We start from the raw sequence: 25,424 nt of genomic DNA on the forward strand, positions 1-25,424 counted from the left end.
AGAAGGTCCTAAAGAAATGGTTTTCCAAGTTTGGTGTTGGAGAGACTGGCCTGCAGAGAGCCCTGACATCAACCCCATCAAACAACTTTGGAATGAATTGGAACACTGTCTGCGAGCCAGGTCTAATTGCCCAATATCACTGCCAAACCTCACTAATGCTCCTGTGGCTGAATGGTAGAGAATTCAGGTAGCCATGTTCCAAAATCTAGTGGAAAGCCTTCCCAGTAGAGTGGAGACTGTTATAGCAGCAAAGGGGGGATCAACTCCATATTACTGGCGTCCCCATACTTTTGGCCATGTAGTATATGTTTGCGCACGTCGGGACCTGCTTCCTGTGGCCGGTGCCCTGTCTCGTGACATATGAGGGGCGGACCGTGGGTGTGATTTGTACCTGAACAATAGAGGGCAGTGTGACCGTAAGGTTCCAAAGCAGCGATTTCTCCTCCCATCCTGCGGTTGAATAGTAATGAAGCGTCGCTCTGACTGTCAGCCATGTTGTTGGTGTGACACCACACTACCACCAGCAACAGGTACAATACCCAGCCAAGCATATTTGTTTTGTTTTTTTTTAAATACTAGACCAAGTTTTACGTTTGCCATTATTTTCTTGAAGGATTTTCATGACGGGGAATGTGTTCATCGTCCAGACCAAGGATTAAAGAAGAAATCCAAAACCAGTTGTGCGTAGCACCGCGATAAGTAAGTAAGAAAGACTTATCACGTAGGTAGCTACTTTCGTCTGTATCAAACGTAGATTGTTCACGCTGGATGCAGCTCTCCTTTGCAAGGATATACACAGAAACGCGTTTTAGTGCAATACAATGCTACATAAAGGCGCTTCGAAGTGTGCACAGTGGCGATGAAAATATAAATGTTTCCAAATGATTCGTACATTAATTTTTGTAATATAGGGGTTGTGGTCTAATTTGGTGGCTTTTTAAACAGTGGTTTCATGATGAGTTTCTAAAAAATGAATCCATGACCTAACTCGTTCAGCAGGTTGCAAAGTTGTAGTGCTAGCTGCCTAGCCATGTCAGCTTGCGACACACCAGGGAATGCTTGCCTAAGTTACAGTATCCGTGTTTCGCGTTTTCAACCTTGTTTATTCCGGAATTCATGAGACTACACGTATTTTTGGGTTAATTTGATTTTCTGAACTATCGAATGATATGCCTTTATTTTGTGTTAACTCGTCCTCTGCTTTAGATTTGATAAATTCGTTGTAATAAACGTTTGCACAACACAAGAATAGTAACATAGTATATAGGCTACCACAAGTTTGTCCAGCGCACACTTACTGGTTAAAATAAGTTACCACTAACGTCAGACAGGGATTGCAACGTGCTGTGTTGACTTTGTAAAGCAAAAACGAATTTTTGACAAACTCACGATAACAACATGATTTCTCATTGGCATTACCTGTGATTACTGTCGGCAGGAGAATTTCCTGCTTGGCTACATGCATTTCCTCGCAGCAGTAGAATAATCTAACCCATCTAGCAGTAGTAATCCAGAAAACGCAACACTGCAGGAGCCTGTCACTTTCATTTATCAGAATAATTCTGACGTATGCCTACGAACACACAGAGTTGGACTTAGTGTCCTAGGCTACTTAATGGAAAAATTTTGGTTTGCACTTTTTTGTTGAAACATTGCTAGGGTAGGGGGTTGGGAAGGGACAACTTGAGTGTTCTTGATTATTTAGATACATCTCTTAATTCTGTTGCGAGTATATTAACAGCAAAAACACGCTGCATGTAGACCATAAATTATTCTGAACACAGTAGTAAATATTGACTTCCAGAGGGACTAAATTCTGAACAGTTTTCTGTCCCGTCCACATTATGGCCAGACATTTGGATTATAGTGAAATAGGCCGTTCACATTAGCCTGTTTTGCTGAGTGAAGTGCAGAATTGGATTGAATGTGTATAGTGAACACGAAGAGGCCAGGGCAGGCCGACTGAGACCCTTGCTGACTGACCCTCATGGTGTACTATTCTGATTTTCTGTCAGTGACTTCTCACACAGTTCAGTATGCAGCGATAGGGGGTCAAGTTCATTGCATCTTACAAACAGTAAAAGCTGATAATTTGAGGAGACTCTAACTTCAAGAGCTTTCGGTGATCAACAGGTCTGTGAAAAACGCTCTCAGGCAGTGCCCTTTACTGTAATTGCATGCACATGTTTATTGGGTGCCGAACGAAGTGTCCTGCAACAACTTATGTGAATACACTCAAGTTATCCTGTGGTTATTTTGATTTATGTAAGATGTTTCACTTGTATGGCATGTTATGTGAATTATGATACTATCTTAGCGAATGACAAAGTGCATTGTGCAATGAGTGCTTTCTTCACATGTATTCTTGATGCATGATACCAACATTTTGTATCATGGATATGGTGGTAAATTCTCTTTTCTGTGCCTGTTTACGACTGGGTGTCATTTATTGCCTCCTGTGGGTAGTTTGTCTTAGGGGATTCACAGGTGACAATTTAATGTTCTGAAGACACTTTCATGTTCATTTATTCATTTAGGGGATGCTTTTGTGGCAAACAACTTGCAAATGACAAGGCTCATTACTTGTATCAGAATAGTAGACTATGGCTATTCAGTATGAAGCGGCTAGAGCTCAACCACTACTTAAGTTAATTAAATATTAAATTCAGAAATATTTATGACAGTGTCCTTGATATACTAATTAATATTATGGCATAGCAGAGGAGAAACTGTAACTGTAAATAAACTGTAAACTGTTGTTTCTGGGTTACTGTTAATGGCACTGTGCAGAGATCTTAGAAGTTGTCTGTAAGGCTGGTAGACAAGGCAGACTGCAACTCGGCAGTCATCACAGCTGCTGGCACCTTATCTGGGCCAGGGTGGAAATGAGGTTAGACTGAGTTGTAATATCTCAAGAGTTGTAATACCATTCACTGCCAAAGTAAATGGAGGTAAAAACATAAATACATACATACAGACATACATACAAATAAATAAATACATTGAGGTCACCTAAATGGGAGTATTAATAGACCATGCAAGTGAAAGGTAATCATGCTCTTCCAGTGCAACAGCAATACAATATATTTTAAATAGTCACAGTATGTACACAGACCTAAAACACAATTCCTCTAAAAATAAAAGCCCAAACACATCTGACAGTACCAAGACAAACCTTAGTCCCACAGTCACAACAATTTTCCATCAGAAGCTCTTTTCTGTAGTGTTAGGGACTGACTATTTAAATACTACAATCTGTGACTTGAAATTACCATGTGATTGTTGACTGTGCTGTCATTTGCATTGAGCTGCCTTAGATGCAGCTATTTGTATTACTGATGAATTAATTTGCATGATGTTTAGATGAAGGTCTCTTGTGGGTTAAGGCATTCATGGCTGATAGTCTTATATATCGGTGTGTTTTTTTTCCTAACAGTAAAGAGATTGAATTTGCTCACCAACCCAAACTAATCCTGTTAGCACATTTTTAATTATGCACGTCTGTATATCTAAAATTTCTATGAAATCTACCATGCACCATGTTCTATATCAACAGTATTGCAAAGAGAAATTTTATCGTAAAGAATTTTAAACAAAGGTTGACAGTTTGAAGTTCCTGACTCTCTGGGAAGTGTGCTGGGAAGTGTGTCAGGGCTCCAGATAACTTGCCTTCTATCAGAAAGTGATAGGATAGTATTGGTAAATATTATGTGGCAATGACCCAGAAAGATAAAATAATTCCAGTCATGATACCTGGCGTGTGTCCGACATTCTCACCTGGGATAGCATGCAGTGAGGAATGTGTGTGAGTGGACGTGTGTGTGTCATTAAGTGTGAGTGTGTGTGAAAGAGCAGGAAGGAGGTATGATATAATGATAGCAAATTTTTATGATCAGCATGCTTATCTGAATGGCTCTTTATTATACCTGATGCAGTAGTAAGCATCTAAACTTCAGAGGCCGCCTGAAATTCTTCCAGGGAAAAACGTCTCCACTATTATGTATTACATATGAGAGCCAATAAGAAGCAAAGCTTTGCATAGCTTCCATGTGATTGACAGAATCACATCACATGATCACATGGGAGCTGTACGAGCTTGCTGCTGATTGGCTGTCTAATGAACACCTAATAGCCAAAAGTTTATATACACCTAGGCTAAAGATATTCAAACTCAGTTTTTCACAACTCCGCACATTTCATGTTACCATACATTTCTTTTGGCAAGTCAATTAGGGTATCTACTTTGTTCACATCAGAGGTAATTTTAAAACAATTGATTAGAGACAGATTTATTTAATCTTTAATTCACTATATCAGAATTCCAGTGGGTCAAAAGTTTACATACACTAAGTTAACTGTCTCTTTAAACTGTCTGGAAGATTCCAGAAATTGATGTAATGACTTTTTAGAAGCTTCCAATTGGCCAATTGTCATAATTAGGAATTAATTGGGAGTTAATTGGCACCTGTGGCTGTATTTAAGGGCCTACCTTTAGAGCCACTGCCTTTTTACCCTTGATACCATGGGAAAATCCAAGCAACTCAGCCAAGACCTCAGAAAAAAAATCTGGTTCCTCCTTAGGAGCAATTTCCGAACAACTCACGTTACCATGAGTGTCTGAACAAACAATTGTGTGCAAATATAAAAATCTTGGGACCACACAGAATCTGCATCATTCAGGAAGGAGGCACAAATTAACTCCCAGGGCTGAACAAACTTTGGACCGAAAGTTTCAACTGAACCCCAAGACAACAATAAGGGACCTTGATAAGGAGTTGGAGGCATCAGGTTCCAAAGTATCTACATCCACCATTAAGAAAGTCCTACATGGCCTGAAAGGCTGTCATGCAAGGGAGAAGCCCATACTTCAAGACCGGCATAAAAAAGCCAGAATGAAGATTGCAGGTGATCACCAGGACGAAGACCTAGCTTTTTGGAGGAGTGTTTTTTGATCAGTTGAAACAAAAATTGAACTGTTTGGCCATAATGATCAGCGCTATGTATGGAGGAGAAAGGGTGAGGCTTTTCATCTGAAGAACAACATCAAATGTGAAGCATGAGGGTGGCAGCATCATGTTGTGGGGGTGTTTTGCTGGAGAAGGGACTGGTGCACTTCAGAAAATAGATGGCATCATGAGGAAGGAGGATTGTCTAAAAATACTGAAGCAACACCTCAAGACATCAGCTAGAAAGTTAAAACTTGGTCGCAACTGCCTGGACAGTGATCCTAAGCATACCTTCAAAGTTTTAACAAAATGGCTGGAAGACAACAAAGTTAAAATATTGGAGTGGCCATCACAAAGCCCTGACCTGAATACCATAGGAAATTTGTGGACTTTGTGAATATATTTCAAATTATCTGACAAAAAAAACATGTCTGTGTCGTCTTGTTCATTCTTTGTTGCTTGTCTAAATGACAGATCAACAGTGACATGCACACGTCCTGCCCGAGTTATCATTTTAGTGGAATCAAGACAGAATATGTGGGTCTGAGAAATCAGTTTGCAATATTACTAGTTTTACTGCCAGTTAAAGAAATAAATGTTTTAAATGTAAGATTTTTACTCTACCTCACTTTATGTATAGTTACCCTGTCTACAATGTTTTGGTCAATTACCTCAATTTGCACTGTCATTCTGCTGCAAGCGTGGGCTTAAATGTTTTCAGTAAACAGTTTGTCAAGTCTTTGTGTTCTTTTTAAAACATGTGTTTCTGATGCTTGAGCAGCCATCACACCAAAGCATATAAACGGCTCAGTGTGTTTTGTAGGCATGGGGTTAGGTTATGTACAAATGGAGATTTCATTTCTGCCGTCAGAGTGCTGAAGACAAGCAAGTCCACTACAGTACCTAGTTCACAAGCTAATACCCTTCACCCAGTATGGGAGGTTGGTGGGGTGGTTTTTCAGATTGCATTGGCCAGCTGCTAAGAGTCTTAATCGGTTACACTTTGATCTGTTAAAGGAGGTTAATATAATAATAATACATTTATTTTATATAGCGCTTTTCATGGTCTCAGATGCTTTACAATACATGATACATACATACATACATACATACAATGAATCATACAAATCAGAGAAAAAAGAATTCAGTGGGACTAGTGGTGCGGCAGTGGTAGGAGGGGGTGTGAGAGGGGGAAGACAAACATCAAGGGAAGGCTAGGGAAAAGAGGTGGGTTTTAAGACGAGATTTGAAGGAGGTGAGTGAGTCTGAGGTACGGATGTCAGGGGGGAGGGCGTTCCAGAGTTTGGGGCCGGCAACTGAGAAGGCGCAGTCACAGTGTGGATGAACGTAACTGTCTGGGTGGCTGGTAGGGGAGCAGGAGGTCAGAGAGGTAACTGGGTACGAGGCTATTTAGGGATTTATAAACTAGGAGGAGGAGTTTGAATGTGATGCGTGATGTGATTGGGAGCCAGTGTAAATCCTTCAAGACGGGTGATGTGAGACCGGGAGGATGTGCAGGACAGTATTCTTGCAGCCGAGTTCTGAACTAATTACAGTTTGTGTCGGAGGCGGGAGGGAAGACCAGTGAGGAGTGCCTTGCAGTAGTCCAGTCTGCTGGAAATGAATGCGTGGATAAGTTTTTCTGCATCAGGATGGGTGAGAGAGGGTCTGAGTCTGAAGATATTGCGTAGATGGAAAAATGTTAATGTTTTGCTGTGGAATTCCCCTTTAAGGCCCTAATCTAGTGCATGGATGGGCCCCACAGAATGATGCATAATTAGTAGTAGGCTAGTGTCACTCAAGGTTAGGGAAAGTTCAGTCATCTAGGATAAATGTCATCTCTATTAGCGACCCCCGCTGGTCAAATGGCCTCTGTGGCCTGCTTGCTAAAGCCATGCATGAACAATCTACTTCTGATTCATGTCTGTATGAGTTTACAATAACAAAATGCTCAGAGGCTTAATTGATAGTTTTGGTTTAACCGTAGGAGCTTTGTGAACATAGTACAGTGTCCTCTCTCTGCTGTCTAGTTAGCCTACGTATATTTGCAGGCGTGTGAATACAGCATTGTATTTTCTCCAAATACAGAGCAAACTATTTTAAATATGATTGATTATGATTATGATTTTGAAGAATAGCACTAGGAGGTGTAATGAGGAGGTGTAATGAAAATTGTGTTTGTCAGTAAATGCATTTTTACTCAAGTCTGTGGGAATCATTTCTGGAGATGTCTTTATTCATGTGGAAATAATTAATCTCAAAAGTAGGACTGGGATGATAAGAAATTGAGGAATCGATAAATCGGGACAAAATCATCAATATATATCAATATTTTTATTATTATTTTATTTGAAAATGTATTCAACAGTTCAATATTCAAATACATCTGGGTTCACATCCTGTAGTTTTCATTTGCACCAGAGGCATTAGTCACTGTGACTAAACACGTGAAACTAAAAGAAATCTTTTTGAAGCAATATCCTGTTCAGTTAAAGAATTATTAAATGCAGCAAAAACTGCCAAAAGGTAAACTGTGTTATTTGAACAAAAATGGATATTTTTCATTACTAACTCGGAGAAACCAAACCGCTTCGCTTTTTGCTGAAGATTCATGGCTATCGTGAAAACAAATTAAGTTGTTAAGCATTAGTCAATACTAAACGTAGAAGAAATCTCCTTAAAATGATAACGTATTGTTAATGTATTCAGCTAAGCCATGTTCCACTGGCGTTAAGGCCAGTTTATAGTTAGGCGATGCCGCTGCCGATTATCACATTTGTTAGTTGGTTGCAATGACTTTTAGTGTATACTAAAGAGATGGACCATTTTCCATCGTTGCTATCATTGTTGTGCCCATCGCTGAGACTTAAATTGTATTGAACTCTGTCCCCATCGCTGGCTCAGTTGCCAGTATTATTAGTGAACATTCTCTTCTCCTGTAATTTTTAGTGAAGTGTGAAATAATCAACTCTTAGCCATAAATATAATTTAAAAATATAAATTAAATGGAAGATCACATTTGCTAAGAATTTGATGAACACAATCACTATGTTTCTGTGCCTGTATGCTGCTGACTGGGTGGACTACAAAGATGTCATTAATGACTCTACTTCAGCAATGCGTTCTTAACAGTTTACATATTTATACATTTTATGAGCATCTAAATATTGTAATTAAGTCAATGATCACTCACAGTTCACCTCACAGAACATTTCTTTATTTTTTTATTGCAGGAAACACTACTGTCACGTAAAACCATTATTTGAACAACTGGTCACAACGTGTTACTGACTCTAGGAGAAACCACAGTTGTTATTTATTATTATGTATACAATCAAACATAAGTTGACATGTCAACAGCCTGTGTTCACATTCTTTGGCTTCAGACAGGACCTGAATTTGTTCCTAATTCTGTCCTGCCTTACTGAACACCTTTTGAGAAGGGACAGATATGCTTCTTGGCATTGCTGTGTCCATGTATCTGTGGCGATTGTTATAGAATCGCATTCTGTCAGGAAATGATGCTTAGTGTTTGGATAAGTAACTGGCAGTATGTTTATTTATGCATGAAAGAAACAATATTATCTCACTTATCGATTTCACAATGTTATCGATAATTATCGATGGTCCCAGCCCTACTCAGAAGTAACAATAAAGAATTGTAGTAGGTTAAAAATGTCAATGGAGCGTAACACTCTCCCTATGTTTCCTCTAATCGGGTTTTCCTGTGCATTACTGACAAGAAAGAAATACGGCTACTCTCTTGAGCTGCAGTGCATGCTGGGATCATTGAATTTGAATCTCCCACTCTATGAAAGAGGAGTTCTTTCTCTTAAGAGAAAGTCAGAGAACCTGTGCTTTAGTGTTCAAATCCCAGTCTGTACTGGGAACATTAAGACTGAATTTTGAAAGCCTATGTTTAATAGGATGTCTGATGTCAAGATCCAAAGCACCCTCCCTCATCTGTGAAACATGGTGGAGGGAGTGTTATGGTTTTGACATGTTTGGCAGCCAGAGACACTGGCTCACTTGTCTTTATTGATGATGTACCTGCTGATAGCAGCAGGAGAATTAATTCTGAAGTGTACAGAAGCATCTTATCTGCTCAGCTTCAACCAAATGCCTCCAAACTCATTGGAGGGTGCTTCATCCTACAGCAAGACAATAATCTCAAACATACTGCCAAAGCAACAATGGAAAATTCTTGACTGGTTAAGTCATTCACCCTATCTGAATCCAATTTAACACATTATGTGTTCATATTCTGAAGAGAACTTAAGGCAATTTAGCCACCAAAACAAGCAGGAGCTGAAGGTGGTTACAGTACAGGCCTGGCAGAGCATCACCGGAGCATCACCTAGTAATGTCTACAGGTCACAGATTTAAAGTACTCATTACACGCAAAGAATATGTGGCAAAGTAGTAATCATGATGACTTCTCATTTACAAAACTTTAATATGCCCCAAAATGTCTGTTTCTGTAAATTCTACATAGTGAACCCAATATGTATAGCCTAATATGTAAATACCCTTAAAGAAAAGCTGAGTGTGTGCACTTTAACCACACTGAATTGTTTGTAAAATAAATTATAAAACAAAAACTTTGTTCCAAACATTATGAACCTCACTTTATATATTTTTTATATATAATAGGATGTCTGATTTACTCAAGCCGTTAAAATGTCACACGCAAGGCAGTGGGAGTAGCCAAATAAACAAAAAACCACCTTCCCACCTGATCATTGAAAAATACAAATCTGCTTTAGACATTGCATTCAATTGGTGCAAATTGCTAAAAGCTTTCTAAAAAGGTTTTTAAAAGCCCCTTTCAGTAGTACATTTTCATTTAAAATTGTGAAAGTGGTATCAATTGCAGCCCAATCTGAAGGATAGCCAGTTCTGAGGTGCAGATGGGCCAGGAGCTGCACTTAATGAGACTTAGTGCAGCTCTTTTTGTGGTAGAACATCTGGTCTGTCAGCCATGAGGGCTCAGCTTGTAGACTTGTTATTGGCTACAGGAAGTCAACCCCAAGCCACTCTGACAGCAGAAATGAGCAAGGATCCAGGCTGATTACTGCCACTTCAGGGAAGACCAAAACCTAAACAGTGGTCTTCCCATAGCATGGAATGGTGCTGTAGCCCAAGGCTAAGGGGAAGCTCTGTTTAAACCATATAATGATTGTTAATTAATATTAGTTTCTTTCCTGTCTGTAATTTTACACTGCTGAAAAACGCAAACGTATATTAAAAAATAAATAAAAAATAAAAAAAACAGTGGGAATAGCAATGAGGTGGTGTAGTTGGAATGTGAAGGTGCCAGATTGAAATAGCTGGCCAACAATTAGACAGTTTTTTTGCTATCTATTCAGGAGAGTTCACTCTGTGCTCTGAATCACGCCGTTGAGCTAGCTACTCGTAATTCTGAAAAGAAGTGTTTCATGACAGGTATTTTGTTCTTCAACTTCAAGACATAAGCCATGACTGTCCTGCATATTTGTCTAATGTAGCCACAGCACAGTTTTCAAACATCCAGGGCAGGTAATGTGGGGAATTAGCGTCCCTGGGGCAATCTCTGATTAGCTGGGATATGTCTTTGTACTCTTTGTTTTGTAAACAGATGGTCTTTTGAATGGAAGCTGTTGTTTTTATAATAGGTGTAATGCTTGTCTAGCCTGTGCTACCAGGGCTGTCAAGCTGAGCTGGTTTCCCCATCATTTCAGCTGTGCTCCTGTATGTATGTGCCTGCCTGTCACATGTGGTTATGGTAAAGATTCTCGGCTTTTATTACATAGTATTTCCATAGATTTTGGTTTCACCATGTAGAAATTACAGCAGTTTTTATACATAGCCCCCCCATGGGGTGCCATGATATTTGGGACAAGTGAACTCACTGGTGTTTCTTATAAGTCAGGTGTCTTCAATTGCTTCCTTAGTGCAGGTATAAGAGAGCTTTGAGTATCTAGTCTAGATTCTAGATTGCCTCTGGAGTCTGTTATTGGCATTTGTCAACATAGGGACCGGAGTTGTGCTAATGAAAGTCAAGGAAGCCATTATGAGGCTGAGAGATCATTTTAAAAAGTCAGAGACATATGCCAAATGTTAAGCTTACCAAAATTGCCTGTTTGGAACATCATTAAGAACTAAGAGAGCACTGGTAAGCTCTCAAACAGCATGGTAGGCCAGTTCTTACCATAATGAAGAAAAGCCCCAAACACCTGTCCGACTGTTCAGAAACACTCTTCAGGAGGCAGTCGTGGATGTGTCTGTGACTACTGTCTGCAGAAGACTTCACGTACCGAACTAATGGGGCTACTTCGCAAGATGCAAACCAATACTTAACCACAAAAACAGGATGGCCAGATTACAGTTTGCTGAGAATTCTCTAAAAGAGCCTGCAGAGTTCTGGAAAAAGGGTTTGTGGACAGATGAGACCAAGATTCACTTGTTTCAAAATGAGGGCAAGAGCAAATGTGGAGGCTAAAAGGAACTGGCCAAGATCCAAAGCACCCTCCCTCATCTGTGAAACATGGTGGAGGGAGTGTTATGGTTTTGACATGTTTGGCAGCCAGAGACACTGGTTCACTTGTCTTTATTGATGATGTACCTGCTGATAGCAGCAGGAGAATTAATTCTGAAGTGTACAGAAGCATCTTATCTGCTCAGCTTCAACCAAATGCCTCCAAACTCATTGGAGGGTGCTTCATCCTACAGCAAGACAATAATCTCAAACATACTGCCAAAGCAACAATGGAAAATTCTTGACTGGTTAAGTCATTCACCCTATCTGAATCCAATTTAACACATTATGTGTTCATATTCTGAAGAGAACTTAAGGCAATTTAGCCACCAAAACAAGCAGGAGCTGAAGGTGGTTACAGTACAGGCCTGGCAGAGCATCACCGGAGCATCACCTAGTAATGTCTACAAGTCACAGACTTAAAGTACTCATTACACGCAAAGAATATGTGGCAAAGTAGTAATCATGATGACTTCTCATTTACAAAACTTTAATATGCCCCAAAATGTCTGGTTCTGTAAATTCTACATAGTGAACCCAATATGTATAGCCTAATATGTAAATACCCTTAAAGAAAAGCTGAGTGTGTGCACTTTAACCACACTGAATTGTTTGTAAAATAAATAATAAAACAAAAACTTTGTTCCAAACATTATGAACCTCACTTTATATATTTTTTAATATTAATTACATTTTGCCATTCATTCCTGACAAAATTACCATTCAAAGCTGCCATCTTCAATTTTTGACTTTTTTTCAGCAATTTTAGCAGTGCCACATTCTTAATTTAGCATGTTTGACTTCAGCATGCATGTCTCCTCTCCTTTGGCTGTGTTCTAGCGATGATTGCACAACTTCACAGGTGCTCCCTAGTCCTGTTTGTCTTCATTTGTCTGCCCCGTGGAACTTTCGGCATGACTTGTGCTTCTGGATGAAACCTGCCATGCCGGATTCCTGAATGGTGATGTATGGAGTGACCGCTCCATCGGCAAGCCGAGACTGAAAATGTATGTGCTTCTGCGGCCGAATGCAGGCGGCCCAGGCTGGACCCGGCCAATTGCTCAACTCTTGGATTCATTTAAATCTACCTGATTAGCAGCCCCATTATGCCTCTCAGTCTGCTTATCTCAAGACTCAAAGCAAACAGGCTCAGTGGGTTACACTGTCCTGGCAGAACCAGCTGAGCCAATATGACGGAGGAGAGGGAGAGCTAACTAACTTCTGGTCTTGGGAGACAGGCCAAGAGGAACTTGTTTGTAGAATAGACACATTTCATGGTGAATAGAATGATCATAGCCCGTTAAGGAAAGTGTACAAGTGGAGTCGTGGCATGGGAGGCTTTCATGCTATCCTATCCACTCCTATTAAAATTGTTTTATGACAGAAATATTGGTTTGAGTTATGATGTGTATCCAAGATGGTTCTGCTGTTATTAACAATATCTTAATAGATACTTTATAACACTTTAAATTTTTCAGTGAAAAAGAATATTTTGAACCAATGGTCGCATTTACATAAACCTATTTTAAAACTAATTTTGTTTATCTACATATAGCAGTAAATAAACAACAGCTCAATACTGGACTTACTCTGGTCTGTCTTAACACAGTCCCAGCTAGTCAAAATAGAAAGGCCTGTAACGGCTGCTTTGAAGCTATTTTCTATAAAATCTTGCTGGGCCAATCCCAGTCTTCCAGCATTCCATGCATGAATTGTCTTCACCATTTGTCATTTGGAGGAATGCAGTAGTCATTCTGCTGTAAGAAAGAGCCCTCCTGTTGAAAGGCTTGTGGTGGCCACCATTGCAGTGTGAAATATGTCTTTTGCCAGTTGTAAAGTTAGCACAAGGAGAAGTGTTTGCTGTTCTTATCAAAAATGTTCTTCTCTGAATCAAAACCACACTTGTTGACTTGTTATACAAAAAATGTATAACAAGTTATTCATTTTTAAATTGCCAATTGAAATTGTTTGTGAAATGAAGACTTTCTTTATGATTTCCGTCATTCCTCAGATAGAGGTCGATGGAGACTTCTTGCCAGTCAATCATCACATTTCCCCTCCCCAGGTTAGTTGCAATAATTAAGTACTGCAGACAGTGATTGACTGCTATGTTCCCAATGCTTTCAGTTCATACAACTGCAGACAAGTATTTGTATAAGGTTTTTTGTTTTACAGTAAGCAGTAAAAAGTAGACAAGATTATATTGCCTGTGCTGAATTGGTTAAATAAGACTAATCATATAATGAAGTTGTTTGAAGCAGTGTAGGCTTATAAAAAACTAAAGGTTAAAACCGACAAACTCTTCAAGGTTTAGAGATTAAATTTGGTTATGAGTTCTCTATCATCCTTTGGGGATGGTTAGTGTACATTTGTCATTAGGAAGAGATGTGTGTTTTTGCATCAGCAGAGTTTGAACAAACCAGTCTTGTTTTGCCATCTGCGCATGTAAGGAAGGGCAGTGTTCCTGGATAATTTCTGCTATCCAGACAGCACCTGCTCCCTCGGATCCCTAGGTTTACTGTCACTTGAGGTGTGATCGCCAAGGGGTGTCAGCAAGAACACGGATGGACAAGGATTCTAATTTTATGAACATTATTACAGGCAGACAAGTGGAGGTGGGCAATGGGATGAGGTGATGAGGGGTGATCAGGTATGATCCTATGTGAACAGGTGTGATAAGGTGTGGTCCTAAAAGGGAGGGGTTAAATATTAAGTGACATGACTGAACAGTAAATTAGAACGCCACTGCTGCTACATGCTATACAAGGAAACTGCATCTGTCAGTACTAGCTAGTTACTACGTACACATTTCTTAACCCTTGCGCCATTCTGCTATTCACCCCCAGATGGAGCCATGAAGCCTACCGCATTAGCCGGCCATCTTGGTAGGCTCAATGAAAGGGTACGGCGGCCATTTTTGGAGGCCACCTAGCTAAACTAGCAGAGGGCAGCCATGTTGAGCCTGACCCACTCATGCAACTACAGGCATTAGTTAGCATGGACTAACATCATTAACTATAGTCAATTGTTAAGACACACATAGCAAACTTACACTAATACACATTCCAAGCATGCAGATAACAGTCAATGCAGGGCGGTTCTACCATTATACTGTACATTCATATACAATAATACTCATAATATACACACATAAAGGAAATATATACAATATAAAATGAGAATAAGCTGTCCCCCAGCTTAAACAGATGTCCAGGCACTTACTTTGGGTACACACGCACTACTATCACATGGTCCTTTCTTATCTGCTAGATAAGCATCCCCTCTGTCCCCAACTGGGGTGGGGTTGAGATTGACCATAAACTATTGTGCTTGGTGCCCCGTGCTGATTGGTGGGAGTCTACTGAGGCCGGTTGCCGGGCAATAAACCTCCCCAATCCCTTACTGTAATGCCTGAGGGGGCAGGCCCAGAGGGTTAGCTTTGGCTTGACCCAAGGCAGGGGGGAGAAGTGGGCCCCCGGAAGCAGTAAAACCAGTTCCAATAGGTGATAACAGAAATTAATCTACAGAATTTGGCTCCCAAACCTCGGTCCTGCTCGCCTTTTGTACAGCACAGTATTTGGAATGGTTTTTTGTGTCTATCCCAGAATTCGCCAAGTGTCACTGCAGTGTCTTGTTCATATGCTAATAATCAGTTAGCTTGGAAGTAGGCTACTGTAGGCCTACTCCCAAAATGCTGCAGCAGTATTGTGTAGTTTTAAGCCGCTTTTCCACCGCATGGTACCAGCTCAACTCGACTCGACTCTACTCGACTTTTTTGGTTTTCCATCGGGCAAAAGTTGTGGATAGTACTTGGTACTTTTTTGATATCACCTCTGTCGAGGTTCCAAGCCAGCTGAGGCGATACCAAAAGGTGATGTGAAAACACTGCAGACCACCGAATGAGCTGCAACTTACTACATTAAGGTACACAGTGTATATTTATTTATATAATTATACTCCGTATTTTTCATAAATAATCCCATATTTATATAATTATATCATTTTGGCATGTTTAGTCCTCTATAGTGTGCAACTCATCCATCCAATTTGCTGTTCGTGTTTGAATATGATTAGTTGTAAAGGAGGAAATGCATACTATTTATTTGCTCATCTGTGTGACCGTCACCCATCCCAATACAGTTGTTTGCATTTCAAATGTCTTCTGTTTTTTATCTTAAATGCAATTATCATTATAAAACATTCAACATTTACGTGGTAATTTTCACAATTGATCCCTAATTGTACAATTGGCTCAGTGATTGTGACAATCCAATGCCTACAGTGAACCTTCAGGGATTTATATTGTAATGCAAATTGAAATTATTTTGGTCACATTGCCCTCGATAAACCCCTGTGAACATTTTTGTTGTAAAAAGTGGTGAAACGCACTAAAATAACATTGAATTGCCGTTTCTCATCAGCACACAGGTTCATGGGCCTAATTTTAATTGTGCCGTTAGTGCATGGAAATTTGAAAGATATTGTTTGTTACTTTAATGCCGGTTTTAATTATAAATTTATTTATATTTACAGATGATGGTGTTAGGTTTGATAACAGCTGTGCCCTAACTTTTGACCTGTGTACTGAAAAATGAAAAATGTGAACCAGAAGTAATATTCCCCCCACAGTGAGAGGGATGTTATTCATTATGGTGTCCAACCTTCTGTCATTGCAAACCCTATATCAGGCCATATTATCCTAAGTACTGTGTAACTCATGGGCTCCTAGCATCTTAGCCACAGGATACATGGCTACATGTGTGACAGAATTTGCAGTTCTATAAAGTGGTCATTCAAGGTTAATTGAGGTTTGCAGTTTAATGTGGATGAAACTCTTCTGAGCCATCCAAAGTTGCTGTTTCTAAGATGGGATTAAAAATGAGGACATTTTAAACCCTTCACGCAAGCCCCCTAGCGTCCTGGATGCCAGTGTGCTGGGACTGCTGAACTCAGACATTCATTACTCCTGCAATCATTCTACAACTGGAAACAACAAACTCTGTGTTTTAGCTTTATTAGTACATGATGCTCTATAGTGATGCCAAATACAGTTTGGTAAGTGCCACCATTGTTGCGTCGTTCGTCCAACACCCCATGCTCCGTCTCACCTGCAGCTCTAACAATCAAGTGTTACAAACTGGACAATACCATCTATCTTAGAGTTAATAAAAATATTGTTTCACCGCCAAAAATTCATATACCATAATTGCAACAAGATAAAACCAACAAAATGGCCGAAAGTATGGCAAAACAATGGTGAGAAACGTTGCTCACTGAATAGCAAAATAATGCTTTTACAATGCATTACATTTATTTGGCAGACACTTTTATCCAAACCTACAATAAGTGCATAATGAAGGTCATTGGACAACTACAACTACAACACAGATTCGATAAGGTACAGTACTTATTATGTAAATTATCTATAGCCATGAACAGATTTAGTCCAATTCACACAGTAAGCACAGATAGGTCAGAAAGTTATGACAATAATGGTTTTGAATAATGGTATGTAGGGTTGGGCAATATACCACAATGATAAATATCAAATCAATCATTGTCACCATATAGTGTATAACCTTTCTTTGCCTTTTTTCCTCTTTCATTATGCGATGGTAAACAACCTTGCTTCAGAGGCCTCATGGAATGCTTCTGGAGAAAAAAAGCATAAGGAATGTAATCGATTTGGTGTTAATTAGCTGCAAGGTCTTACAGCTTCCATGTAATCATGTGGTGTGTTTTTTGTCAATCACATAGAAGCTGCAAGGTCTTGCTGCTGATTGGCTGTCTTATGGTCTCCCGGTAGATAACAGCGGTGATGTTATTTTCCGGAAGCATTTCACACAACCTCTGAAGCATGGTTGGTTACAATCACATCAGATATAATTAAAGGGAAAAGGATGAAAAGAAAGGCAGTACACCATATGGTGTGGACGACCATTATTGATATCGATAATTATCGTCACGTTATATTGCACAGCCCTACGGGGAGGTGTACCCGTTTGGTTTCATTCTAAAACCGCTTCGTCTCGTTGCGAATCATTGATCTGAACTGGCCTTAACGTTACCATTATTTACATTGCCATCAAGTTCATCAATATATTATAATGATCGGAATAAAGCCGTCTTTACTCAGAGCATTAACCCTGGGGAATAGGTGGAGCAGAGCCAGGTCTGATTTCTGTGTAAAGATGTCAAGCCACCTCACCACCTAGGAGAAAAGCCAGAGCTGACCCGGTGTTTGTTCTGTGTAAAGTAGAGCCGGAGAATAGCCGGAGCAAGTGCCATGGTAACCATCTCGCGTGCCACTACAAGCGTTCCATTACAGCGCGTGGAAATTGGGCTGTCAGCGGGAAACTGGCAAAACAGTCACTTGGCATTAGTTCAAGTGACGGAGAACCATAATAAATTGATGAAATCCCCTTTGTTTTTGTTTTATTCTTCTTGTTCTGATTGCTAATTTAACACCCAGCTCAGCTTTATTCTCGAACAGTTTAGCTAGCAAAACCAGAAACACCAGGGGTAACATTTTGCAAGGCAGTTGTTTCAAAAATATCACACAACAGTTATTCACAAGAAAGACAATGTTTATTGTGCATACATAATTGCACATGCCACAGCGAATCCCGTGGATTCTTCTTTGCAGTGAAAGATGTTCATACTGGGCAAAAGGTGGATAAAGAACATCTGTGGAAATTGATCATCACTAATTCTACCCAAGGTCTGCTACAGCATTTTAAACCGGCTCGGCAGTGTAAGGACGGCTTAAGTTAGCCTATTGTTAGACAGTGAATAATGTTAGCCTAATGTTAGACTATTTCAGTAAATAGTATGTGTTATAGTTACCGTCTCAGAAGACATCATTCCCTTTTCGCTTTCATGTGTACTGGTGACCTCAAATTGTTATGGAGGCGTGGCCCAGGTGCCAACTGACTGACGTCACTCAGGCGACACTGGTTGTATCCGGTTGGATCTCTGGGAAGTGAGGTCCAAAAACACACCTGCAATTACCGCTTCTCGCCATCGGTACTGCCAAAGAGAATGAAACGGAGATCTTCGAGATTGTAACTTTAAGCCTTGAGCCTTTTCTATTGTGTAAAACAGTCCTGGAAAATCTGATATAATTTGGTTTCACCACTGATAAATTATACTTTCATTGTACCGCAAATGATATGGAACATTTGGTAGGTGAAATCTCAGGAGAATTTGTGTATAGAGTACACTCATTAATGATTAACTGCTTGGGGTGTAATAAGGTCATCTAAGGTGAAGAAAACTCCTGTACTTTTCTCTCATTGGCTTGCCATTCCTTGCAGATAAATCACTTCAGATTTACTCACATAGCAGCATGGGAATGATGTTTGGTTTAAAGTAATAATCTCGAAGATTTTCATTAAAATAAATGTCTGTTAAGTCACTATCTATCGCTGAATTAGGTAACACAATGGTGATTGAGCCTAATATTATATTAATTTATATTATTATTATTATAATAATTTATGATTAAAGAACGGGGTGTTTGTGGCGACATTCCCAGGAAAAAATTACAAGTGGCGCATAGATGGTGACGCGTTTTCCATCACCCATCAGTGGTTGGACCGCCAGAGAGGGTAGGCGGAGCTAACGCAACAGGCTTGCTCTTCAACTCACTTGTGTGTGAGCGGCGTACTGGTTTTTCCAGTGTCTGCTAGCGTTAAGGTGGGGGAGGTTATGGAACCCTAATATGTTTTTGTGTAACATGAGAGGTCATTATTTGTTGCTGTAGATTTCATATTACATTTGATGACAATGTAACGTTACTAAATTACATAGCTATTTGCACAGCTAACGCTAGCTACCGGGCCATGTCAATAAAGGCAACATTAGTTTAGACAACGTTGCGCACAGTATCCATCTCTCATATCAGGTAACGTTGCGTTAGCTAGCTAGCTAATGTAATTAACACAATCTAATGTCAGCTAACAATTAGAAAAAACGCTAGCTAACGCTACCGACCGGTACCGACCTCGCAAACCATCTCTCGAATGCAATGCTACCTTGTTGCAGCGTTGCAATGTAGCTAACTAAAGGCCAGTTCAGATCAATGATTCGCAACGAGACTGGATGCAACTTGCAAAATTCCAAGACATCTGATTGTAAACGTTCTAAAACTGCACTTGGCGATTTGACATGGTGAGTCTTTTGAGACCCTAGGCAACGGCTTCAGAGGCTTTGCAACTAACCAGTTCACACCGCTGCAATTTTCTCTGCAACATTCTAAAACCGTTTTGTCTCGTTGCGAATCATTGATCTTAACTGGCCTTAACATTACCATTATTTACATTGCCATCAAGTTCATCAATATATAAGTCATTATATATATATATAGGTGGAGCAGAGCCGGGTCTGATTTCTGTGTAAAGATGTCATGCCGGAGAAAACTAAATAAAAGAATACGGCAGTATGGATTAGCGTTGTTATTATTTTATTACGCTTCCTCATATGTTCCTTCAGCCTTGATGCCATTTTTGAAGAAATCTCCTTTGTTTTTGTTTTATTCTTCTTATTGCTAATTTAACACCCAGCTCAGCTTTATTCTTTAACAGTTTAGCTAGCAAAACCAGAAACAAGGCAGTTGTTTCAAAAATATCACACAACAATCATTCACGATGATGATGCACGAGATACATAATTGCACGAGCCACAGAGAATCCCGCGAATTCTTCTCTGCAGTGTAAAGATGTTCATACCGAGCAAAAGGTGGATAAAGAACGTTTGTGGAAATTGATCATCACTAATTCTACCCCAGGTCTGCTACAGCATTTTAACCCGGCTTGGCAGTGTAAAGACAGCTTAAGTCTAATGTTAGACAATGAATGAGTATGTACATAACGTTACTTGTATAACAACCATTTTGTATTCAGTAAATAAGTGTAATAAGCCGCGTTTCCACCAAAAGAACTACTTTTCCAGGAACTAAAAGGTTCCTTCAGCCCATTGTTGTCTGCGTTTCCACCGCGGTCTAAAGTCCCGCGAAGATTAGGCAAATTAGTCCGCTGATGTATGTAAAAGCGACGTCGTCGTCAGTCCATCTGTCCTATGATTTCTTCTGTAACCCCATACTACCACCGAAGTACATTATTTTCCAATAACTGGGACAGCCGGAGGGGTTTATTCCACTTATACAACGACTATATATGGTTACTTTAGTATTTATTGATTTTTATCGACTTAATCATCTGAAATTGAAATATTCTTCCGCGGCCGTTTGGGCATATTATTTACCGTTGTCAAGCAAAACTCTCGTTGGTAGTTCGACTTGGACCGTTGTTATGCAACAAACATGATATAACAGGCCAATATGCAGATTGTAACTGTTTTATATATCCTCTCAAACACATTCATTATGTTTTTATGCGACCATTCACTTTCATGTCTTGACATCTGAGGTGACAGAATGCATTCACATTCTACAAATAACTGGTAACAACAGCAGAAAACATGCACACGTCGTAAACTATTTGCTGTTGAATTGATTAATTTGACTCTTATCGTCATTTCCAATATAGGCTAATCGCAAAATGACAAGAATAAATAGAATGAAAACTCGGACTTGCCTGAAAATATAAATTAATATTGCAGTGGTACAGCCACTAGTAGTAAGTTACTACTTGAAAGTTACTACTAGCGGAGCAGCGGAGTGTGCCCTCTAGATGCGAATCATGCACCATAAATATGTCTAGTCTTCCTGGTCTTTTTGTGGAATTGAAAATTTTGCAGAGTGAAATTATGGCGGTCTGAAAAAGCAAAAGGGACGATTACTAGAATTAACCTGTTATTTTAACCTGACAAAAAGTGCGGAAGGTGATTTCTAGTTTGCTTTTACTGTATCCCCAATGTAAATTACGCAGCACTACCGCATACCTCACATAACTATAAGTCAAACGTTTTGAGTCAATTATAACGGACTAACAAATAAAATCCGGACGAAAATGTTCAGCAACCGAATTAAACCGTTTGAATGTTTTGGTACGTAATATGCTGTCCCACCACGAATGCTTAACATTTTATAAAACTAATACTAAAGCAAGAAAAGAACAGAAGAGCACACGTTATAATCCTTAATCTTAATTTCTCATTTGTTCCAAAACATTGGCAGGCTCTAACCAAAACTAGGCTACTGCGCCGCATAACATAGTTTGAATTCAAGATATTGATAATGAAAATAAATCGGTTTTTAAAAATGGCGGTTGAAATAAAATACTGCGAGTAGTCGACCAATCAGAAATATTCAGCTCTTGTGCCCCACCCCAAAAGTTCCGGTATTTTTGGAAAGTACTACCCCCCGAGCAGGGACTTTTTTGGGGGTAAAATAAAGTCCCCGGAACTTAGACCCCTAATTTAGACCCTGGTTCCTGCGGTGGAAACGCACTCAGTTCCTCAAAAGGTTCCTAGTTCCTGGGGAAAGTTCCTGCGGTGGAAACGCGGCTTTAGCTTTATCACTTTAGTTGATAAGAGGGTTGTTCAATGTTCTTTGTCGCAGTGTTAGGTTGTTTTGCTTATTTTGCCAGGCATCACATGTAGGCAGTTAACTTATGACTAAGCTAAAGCAATTTGATTCAGTAGCCTCTGGCAATTGCTAGCTGGCTTGTTAGCCACCAGTCCCCTGAGGTTACCCGATGTATTTAGCTTGCAAGCTTGTTACTTTGGGATTTACTGCATTGAAATGTCTTAGGTGGGAGCATAAAATGGTTTTTCAAGCAGATCACGAAAAAAAATTAACGTGTAAAACTTTTTGAAATGGTCCATGAAATACGATTTTATGGTACTGAATGTCACGTTTCAAATTTTGACTGCTTTCAAGTTTATGTGCAACCTTAGATGCGTTAAATTAACTACAGTAGCATCTGCTTAATTGCATAAAAGAATGAAACAGAGTGCCAACAACCACAGGTGAAACCTGTGAACCTTGAACCCTCCAAAAACTGGAACATGGATTGAAGTTAAAAGAGCTGTTCTGGGTTTTACTCAGTGCAGTTAACAGGCTGACCTCTATAGCTAACTGCCCTGGTGCTCTGTTTCTGTTGAATGTTGTTTTGAGCTCAATATCAACTTGGGAATTAATTATTAAATTATTACTAACAATATTCCAATGTACATATTGCTTGTTCAGGTGGGTTTTGTAAATTATTTTTTTTTTTTAACTAGGTGGGCCATTTTGTCCAGATATGACTGCAGGAAACTCTCTCACACACACATATGCGCGTATGAACGCGCACACATGCACACACGTGCTGCACACACTACACATACTCAAGACACCCTCTCATTTATCTAAACTTTAGATGGGGCAATTCCCCATGCTACGTGGGCTTTTTGTTTGTACTGGATGTCATATCCTTTTCCTTGCTTGTGTGCCTTATGTGAAGTCCCTAGAGGGCAGGGAGTGGATTGGGAACTAAGAAACAGGCTTAAAAATAGCTCATACATTGCAGAGATTGAGGCCATATGACATTTCCCTCTTTCAGTTGAAGAAATGTGACCCTGTGGATAGTAACCATGCATGCAGTGATCAACTACATACTACTGCAATGGCCGTGACCTTGTGCACAGTTGCTATACATGCAGGTGCTGTGTGCTTGATCATGAACTCAGTGACCCACTGAGAACAGTGACCTTGTGCAGAGTTACTATGTGAACAGTGACAACTTGCATGATTGTGCATTAAGTAATATGGAGATTTGAATTTTATCATCAATCCAGTCATGGGATGCCGGTAACAGGAAACCTAGACACACACTGTAGGAAGTTGATCTGTTTTATCTCACCGATTCCGCCGAGCCAAGGTATTTGAAATGTTAGGCCTTCTCAACTCCTCATTACTTTCCAAACATGATATCCTATTGGACCTGAAATTCATATTCTTATGAAATGCCTGGTATTAAAAATTTGCAAAATCACTGATGTTTTTAAAAATATATATATTTTTAAGATCAGTTTTTAGCGGGAATAAAATTAAACCCAGAGATACCTATCCAAACTGCTTTAAAATATAAAACCATTACATAGACCTGTTTAGTACTTCAGCAGGAAAGACAACATATAGAATAAATCAGTATACTGGTGAGTGGCAACTGGGGACAGGGCCAGATAATGTGTATTGTATTTTAAAATAAATTTTGCTCTGTAAGCTTCAGAGCCTACGCAGGAGAATGGCTTCCATTTCAGTAGCAGTGAAAATAGGAGCCCTACTTCAAAACCCAGTTAGGATTGGGTCATATAGCTTGTTTAGCTGCCCATTACCTGCCACACACAAAAAATAAAAAAATAAATCACGTTTATTTTTTGGCACATTCAGCACCCTGGGGACTGCTTAGGCTGAAATGTTTGTGCATGCTGTGCCTTCATACATTGATGCAATAAAACAATAGTTTATAATATTCTAGTGAGTGCTGTGTGTTTCTCTCTTTCATTTACCTTTCAGAAGAACCTGTTTAGGCACTGTTCTAGTGCATTGATTAACGCCCACATTCCGCCTAAATCCTGCTTGGGCCAATGTCATCTGTGGCCAGTAATGTACTGTATTGTACTGTTTATTAAATTTGACTGTGCAGACAGAGTTCACATTTTGTGTTCGGGCACTTTATTTATTTATTTATTTATTTATTTATTTATTTATTTATTTATTTATTGTACAGTTTTTTTTATTTATTTTTACTTTGCCCGTGTCTTCAGATGAAAATGAAATCTGGACGCCACTTTGGTTGTCAAGTTGTACTGACGATAGACAGAATGAACTGACAAACTAAAACAATTGTTGCAGTAATAGCCTCAGTTACAGACAAACCTTTATGCTATCAGAATGATTTGGAGGATAATATAATCACATACAAATTCTAAACACATGCGTCAGTTCCAGGCAGGGGAGACATGGTGTGTCTCCAGGCGCCTTTGGCTGCAGGAGTCTCTGGGGTGAGGCTGCAAGCATAGTCTGCAAAGTGTATCTACAGAATATAGGACAGACATACAACATATCTGGGCCATGCAGCAGCCTTTAGGCTATATTAGGCGATCAGTGGGGAGAAAGCATTTACAGCAGCATGAAATGCATGAAGTACTTTTACTCGGTAATAGATTTTGTCTGGGTCACTTCCAGCCTCATTTTATGATTTAAAAAAACTGTTTATGCATGCTCTGCTTCTGAGGAAACTAACTGAAATAAAGTCAAGTGATCTTTCATAGTCCTAGTGTAATGCACATTCAGGTGTGAGAACAGCAGGCTGCAGAAGAACACATTTGATCCCGTAATGTGATTCATCAGAGCAGTATAAGCGAGTTGTCTTTCAGCAGCTGCTTTGTTGTACAGTAGCTGGGACATCCTTAATTGGCTGGAGTGTTTCTTTCAACCCCATTGGGCTGTGGCAGGAAGTGACCTACATGGATTTGGGACAGGGCGACAAAGGGGAACACAACGCTCTGCTTTCAGCGAGGGTGTCTGCCAGGACAGAGTTGTAGCAGGCGTGGTCAGCGTTGGCGAGGAGGGATATAATGACTCCCTGTGTAAATGGTAAATGGACTACATTTATATAGCGCTTTTATCCAAAGCGCTTTACAATTGATGCCTCTCATTCGCCAGAGCAGTTAGGGGTTAGGAGTTAGGTGTCGTGCTCAAGGACACTTCGACATGCCCAGGGTGGGGTTTGAACCGGCAACCCTCCGACTGCCAGACAATCGGTCTTACCTCTTGAGCTATGTCGCCCCTGTGTGCGCACCAGGAAGGGAACAAGGCTGGGTTTGAGTCCCCTCCACACTACAAGGCATATAAGGGAACTGAAATCATGATTCTAATGCTAGATCAGTATAAACTTTTAGGATTATGGTTGGACCAGCTGATCTTGTACCAGGCAAAATGCTTAGAAGTGAATGAGGAGAGGCTGGGGACAGAGACCTGGATGTGATTTAGGATATGCTTAAGATGAACT

At 39.8% G+C, this 25,424-nt stretch overlaps 1 protein-coding gene across 1 annotated transcript in view; it reads left to right on the plus strand.

Annotated features, from left to right (window-relative positions):
* Positions 1-464: 464 nt before the first annotated feature.
* itsn2b (intersectin 2b) overlaps positions 465-25,424 on the plus strand; it is a 112,767-nt gene continuing 87,807 nt past the window's right edge. Inside the window, exon 1 of the mRNA XM_064341028.1 lies at positions 465-699. The gene's annotated coding sequence lies outside the window, so the exon portion shown is untranslated. The remainder of the gene's footprint in view (positions 700-25,424) is intronic.

Source organism: Anguilla rostrata, chromosome 6, assembly GCF_018555375.3.
Source record: "Anguilla rostrata isolate EN2019 chromosome 6, ASM1855537v3, whole genome shotgun sequence".
Lineage (NCBI taxonomy): Eukaryota > Metazoa > Chordata > Actinopteri > Anguilliformes > Anguillidae > Anguilla > Anguilla rostrata.